Raw genomic sequence first — 7,144 nt, forward strand, 5'->3', positions numbered from 1 at the left:
AAATCTTATAGCTTTAAATGTATATTTTGGAAAAGGTTTAAAACCAATTATTTAAGCTTCCTTCTCAAAAAACTAAAAATAAAATGGGAAGTGGAAATGAACAGAAATCAATGAAATAGAAAATCAACAAAGCAAAAAATTAGTTGAGAAATTTTAAAAACAAGTAACTTTTTTGCAAGACTAATCAAGAAAAATATATAAAAACTACAACTATCAGGAATGGAAAAGGAACATCACCTCAGATATTAAAAAATGAGAATGTTATGAACAGTTCTATATCAATAAATATGTCCACTGAGATAATAAACAAATTGCTTGACAGTCTCCGTCGAGAGTCGCCGCGGTTTCCTGCTTCAACAGTGCTTGGCCGGAACCCGGCGCTCGCCCCCACCCCGGCCGGCCGTTCAGAGCCAGCCCTTCGCATCTCCTCACAGCGCCCTCGGACCGCTCCAAGGCCCCGCCGCCGCTCCAGCGCCGCGCAGCCGCCGCTCGCCGCCGCCTCTTCTCAGCCGCCGCCATGACGACCGCGTCCCCCTCGCAGGTGCGCCAGAACTACCACCAGGACTCGGAGGCCGCCATCAACCGCCAGGTCAACCTGGAGCTCTACGCCTCCTACGTCTACCTGTCCATGTCTTACTACTTTGACCGCGATGATGTGGCTTTGAAGAACTTTGCCAAATATTTTCTTCACCAATCTCATGAGGAGAGGGAGCATGCTGAGAAACTGATGAAGCTGCAGAACCAACGAGGTGGCCGAATCTTCCTTCAGGATATCAAGAAACCAGACCGTGATGATTGGGAGAACGGGCTGAATGCAATGGAGTGTGCATTACACTTGGAGAAGAGCGTGAATCAGTCACTACTGGAACTGCACAAACTGGCCACTGATAAAAGTGACCCCCATTTGTGTGACTTCATTGAGACTCATTACCTGAATGAGCAGGTGAAATCCATCAAAGAATTGGGTGACCACGTTACCAACCTGCGCAAGATGGGGGCTCCCGAATCTGGCATGGCAGAGTATCTCTTTGACAAGCACACCTTGGGAAACAGTGACAGTGAGAGCTAAGCCTTAGGCTGTCTTCCCATAGCCACAAGGGTGACTTCCCTCGTCACCAAGGCAGTGCATGCATGTTGGGGTTACCTTTACCTTTTCTATAAGTTGTACCAAAACATCTACTTAACTTCTTTCATTTGTACCATTCTTCAAATAAAGTAATTTGGTACCCAAAAAAATAAAAAAATAAAAAAATAAAAAAATAAACAAATTGCTTGAAAACACATCTTACCAAAACTGACACAGAAAAATAAAGTGAAATATCTCTGTGTTGGTTAAAGAATTAAAATCTATAATTTAAAACCTTCCCACAAAGTAAAATATTGACCATATGGCTTCAATAGTGAATTCTACCAAACACTCAAATACACAAATAACACCAATCATACACAAAGTCTTTCAGAGGAAAGAGACCAAAGAAAAAACTCTCAACTCATTTTATGAGGCCAGCATTATCCTGATACCAACATTCAACAAAGATTTTACAAGAAATGAATAGAAACATAAAATGTCTAAAACATACCAGCAAATCGAATAGAGCAATATATGAAAAAGGACAATACATCATGATCAAATGGGCTTTATTCCAGAAATGCAAGGTTAGTTTAACCTTCAAAAATCCATTGAAATAAAAATATACTCCACATGAATTGGAAGACTCATTGAGATATCAATTATCTTGCACCCAAAATTAATCTATAAATTCAATGTAATCCCTACCAAAATCCAAATAGGCTCTTTTTTTTTTTTTTGCAGAAATTGACAAGATGGTACTAAAATTTGTATAAAATATTAAAGATCTAAACTAGCTATGAAGGCCTTAGAGAAAAACAAATGTAAACATACACTACTAAATTTCTAGAGCTTCTATAATGCTATAGCAATTAAGATAGTGTGACAGTGTGGTGTTGGGAACAAAAATAGACAACTAGATCAGTGGGACAGACTATAGAGTCAGGAAGTAGATTTATACACAAACCGCTGCTTTATTTTGCTAAGCAATTCAACTGGGAAAGGAAGGCCTATTCAATAAATGATGTTAAACGTATGAGGGAAAAAAAAAAGAAGAACCTTGACCTCTACTTCATACTGTACATAAAAGTTAATTTGAAGTAGATTGTGAATTTAAAGAAACCTATAAAGCTTCTAAAATAAAACTTTGAATGTCTTCATTTACTGAAGTAAATTCCTTAAACAAGACACAAAGAATACAAATTGTAATCTTTTTTAAAAAAATGACTTCATTAAAACTAAGATCCTTTAAAACTCCTAAAAGGAAACATAAGCACTAATCTCCTAGACATTGGCCTTTGCAACATTTTTTCTGAATATATAAAAGAAATAAGTCATGGGGATGAAAAGTACAGCATAGAGAATATAGCAAATAATATCACAATAACTTTGTGTGGTGACAGATGGTAACTACACTTACTACGGTGAGCGTTGCATAATGCATAGGATTGTCGAATCACTACATTGTACACCTGAAACCAATATAACATTTTATGTTAACTATACTTCGAAAAAGGAAAGAAAAAAACTTCAATCTTCTGCCCATCAAAAGGTATCTTTAACCAAGTGAAAAGGCAAGCCACAGACAAGGAGAAACTATCATACAGAGATATAGAGATATATGACAACAGACTCATATCTATAATGTGCCACAATTCTTATAATTCACTAAGAAAAGGTAAATAGCCCAGCTTTTTAGAAATGAGTGAATGACTTGTTAAGTCACCTTTCGATAGAAGGTATTCAAAAGGCCAAAAATATAAGAAAGATTCCCAACAGTGTAACTCAACAGGGAAATTCAAATCAAAACAACTAAGAGATACCATTACATACTCACTAGTAAGGCTAAAGTTAAACAGGCTCACAAAACCAAACACTGGAGGGAATGTGAACAGGTGTAACCATTGTACATTACTGGTAGAATGTAAACTGGTTCAAATAGTTTTGACAACTGCTTGGAAGTTTCTCATAATGTTACATATATATCCTACCTTATGGCCTACAAATTCCATGCCTACATATATAACAAAAAGAAATAAGTGTATATGTCTACAAAAATACTTGAATAAGAAGGTTCATAGCAACTTTATTCATAATAGTTTAAAATAAGAAATGATTTGTCCATCAACACAAAAATGGATTGAAAATTGTGGTGAATTCATATAATGGAATATCATAATGCAATAAAAACAAAATACGCTACTGACAGGGGCGCCTGGGTAGCTCAGTCATTAAGCGTCTGCCTTTGGCTCGGGTCATGATCTCAGGGTCCTGGGATTGAGCCCCGCATCAGGCTCCCTGCTCGGCGGGAAGCCTGCTTCTCCCTCTCCCACTCCCCCTGCTTGTGTTCCTGCTCTCGCTGTGTCTCTCTCTGTCAAATAAAATAAATAAAAACTTAAAAAAAAAATACACTACTGACAAACATAACACAGGTGACTATCAAAAACATTACAATGAGCAAAAGAAACCAAACACAATATACGTACTGTATGATTCTGTTTATATGAAGTTCAAAAACAGATGCAACTAATCTACTGTGATATATATCAGAACAGTGGTTACTTTGGGAGTAGGGGATGTGAATATTCATTGGAAAGAGTATAGAGGAACTTTCTGGGGACACCTGGGTGACTCAGTCAGTTAAGCAGCCAACTCTTAATTTCCAGCTCAGGTCATGATCTCAGGATCATGAAATCAAGTCCTGCATCAGGGAGTCTACTTCTCCCTCTCCCTCTGCCCTTCCCCCCTGCTTGTTCTCTCTCTCTCTCTCTCTCTCTCACTCACTCGCTCTTGCTTTCAATCTCTCTCTCAAATAAATAAAATCTTTTTAAAAAATTTTAAAAAGAAGAAGAAGAAATAACAGTAATACCAACAAAATTGTACCAGGAAATGGAAAAAGGGGAACACTTTTAAACTGGTTTTATAAAGTCATGCCAAAACGTAAGACCAATCTCTCTCATGTTTAAGTTTTTAGTCATAGAAATCTTGACAAAATATTGGCAAAATCAAACTTACCAATAAGTATATAGAAGATAATACATCATGACTAAGTTATATTTATTCCAGGAATATAACTTTGGTTTAACATTAGACAATCAATCATAATAATGGCCACATTGACAGAAAAAATATCTGACCAACTCAATAGCTGAGCAAAGCTTTTGATAAAATTCAATACCCATTCATAATTTAAAAAAATACTTTAGCAAACTAGGAATAAAAGGAAACTTCCTTGATCTGGTATTATATCTAATATTTTAACTAATGATAAAATTCTGAAAGAATGTCCCTGCTATATACAATGGTACAAGGATACCAGTTATCATCTCTTCTATTAAACATTGTAAAGGAGTCCTGACTAATGGAATAAGACATAAAGAAGAATAAATAGCATAGGATTTGGAAGTGAACTAAAATTATTTTGTCAAACATCATAGTTGTGTATATGGAAAATACAAAAGAGTCTATACACTAATAGAATTACTAAGTGGATTTAGCAAGATCACTGAATATGACGTCAATAAACAAAATTCAATTGTAATTTTCATACAAGCAAAAAACAATAAGTTAAAATGTAAATACATAATTATATACTATTTATAACAACATCAGAAAACATCATTATTTGGGGGAAACTTTAACAGATATGCAAATCTTCTACAGAGAAAACTATAAATATTACTAAGGAAAACTTCAGAAGATATAAATGAGAGGATATAGCATGTTCATGGATTGCAAGCGTAAATGTAGAGATGATACCTCCCCCCAAATTTATCTATAGAGTCAATGCAATCCCTATCAAAATGCCAGTGATTTTTTTTGAAAATTGACAGATTCTAAAGTGTGTGTGTGTGTATGCAAATGCAAAGGTCCAAGGTAAACTCAAAGTAAAAAGAACAAAGTTGGAAAACTTACACTACAAGATACCAAGATTTATTTAAAATTTATTAAGACAATGTGGAATTGGCACAAGAATATACACACAAATCAAAGAAAGAAAAGAATTCTTAAACAGACTCACTCCTTTTGGCCACTTGATTTATGACAAAGATATCACTGCAATTCAAAGAAATTGATGGTCCTTTAATGAACTACACTGGATTAAATGGATAGTCATATGAATAAAACTTGATGGTTGATATTCTTTCCCCCATGTTTTAGAGGAGGACACTGGGACTCCAAGAGGTAAATGGTGTCAGTAAGATCACATAGCTAATAAACCAGAGCTACATAAGATGTTGTTGATCCTGGTTATGAGCCAAGAGCATTAGATACATTGTTTTATTTGATTCCTCCAAATATTCTTTTTATGAAAATTTTGTAGATAAGGGAACATACTCCCAGAAATTAACTCCTAAGACTACCTGTGAAAAGCAGAATAGTGACACCCTCCTCCCAAAGATGTCTCCATCCTAATCCACAGAACCTGTGGATATGTTATTTTACATAGCTAAAGGGACCTTGCAGATGTGTTAAGGATTTTGAGATGGGGAGATTATCTTGGATTATCTGGATGGGCCAAATTCAATCACAAGGGTCCTTATAAAAGGGAGGCAGAAGGGTCAGAATCAGAGATGTGATCATGGAAGAAGAGGTCAGAGAATGAGTTTTGAAAATGCTACATTGCTGGGGGCGCCTGGGTGGCTCAGTTGGTTGAGCGACTGCCTTCGGCTCAGGTCATGATCCTGGAGTCCCTGGATCGAGTCCCGCATCGGGCTCCCTGCTCGGCGGGGAGTCTGCTTCTCCCTCTGACCCTCCCGACCCTCCCTCCTCTCATGTGCTCTCTCTCTCAGTCTCTCTCTCTCAAATAAGTAAATAAAATCTTTAAAAAAAAAAAGAAAAGAAAAGAAAATGCTACATTGCTGGCTTTGAAGATAAGGAAGTGGCCTCGAGCCAAGGAATACAGGTGATCTCTAGAAGGTGGAAAAGACAAGGAAATGGATTTTTCTTTAGAGCCTCTGGAAATAGCACAGCCCTGCTGACACCTGGATTTCAGCCCACTGAAAACCATTTCAAATTCCTCACCTCCATAATTATAAGGTAACGAAATTGTGTTTTAAGTCACTAAGTTTGTGGAAATTTGTTACAGCAGCAATAGGAAGCTAATACACACACCCAACTAGGATTTGCTTCTAGTTTTTTGTCTCCACAATCTATGCATTTAATCACAAGATGAGCATAGTTACCATAATGAGAAGCAAAGCTAAAGCATCTATCAGAATGGTTTTCCCTGGAGAGATCTTTAGTATGGCCTAATTGATCATGGTATCTCTAAAACTGAAATATACAAGCAAGCTACTAAAGCCTTATTTGATTTGTATAAGTATACAAACATACTTAGCAACTGGTAGAATCCTCATGAAGTGAGAGCCCCCTGAATAGTCTTGAACTTTTTTCCCAATATATGTATAGATGTAAGTATATACATATATATAATACATATATATAATGTATACATATATACACACATATATAATATATATACACATACATATATACATACATATATTATATATACATGCATACATATATACATACATATATAATATATATATACATACATACATATATAATGTATACATATATACATACCTATGTGTGTATCTATATATATATACCCACCTTAGACACATTTGAGTATCTGTATAGATATGCATACAGATATACATATATATACATATATAATGTATACATATACACATACCTATTTGTGCATCTATATATATATATTCACCTTAGACACATTTATGAGTATCTGTATAGATATGCATACAGATACACATATATATACACACGTAATGTATGTATACATTATACATACATACATATAATGTATACATATACATTATATAATGTATACATATGTAATGTATACATATATACATGTATATATATGTAATGTATACATATATACATGCCTATGTGTGCATCTATATATATATATATATATACACACACCTTAGACACATTTATGAGTATCTGTATAGATATGCATAGATACACATATATATATGTGCATGTGTATGAATAAAATATCCTTGAAAGAATATATTAAGAAACTGTTTTAAAAAGTTT

The 7,144-nt window shown here is 35.2% G+C and overlaps 1 pseudogene; it reads left to right on the top strand.

The window, feature by feature from the left end:
* Window positions 1-453: 453 nt before the first annotated feature.
* LOC118538327 (ferritin heavy chain pseudogene) lies at window positions 454-1,224 on the top strand (annotated as a pseudogene).
* Window positions 1,225-7,144: the final 5,920 nt, after the last annotated feature.

The sequence above is a fragment of the Halichoerus grypus genome, chromosome 2, assembly GCF_964656455.1.
Source record: "Halichoerus grypus chromosome 2, mHalGry1.hap1.1, whole genome shotgun sequence".
Lineage (NCBI taxonomy): Eukaryota > Metazoa > Chordata > Mammalia > Carnivora > Phocidae > Halichoerus > Halichoerus grypus.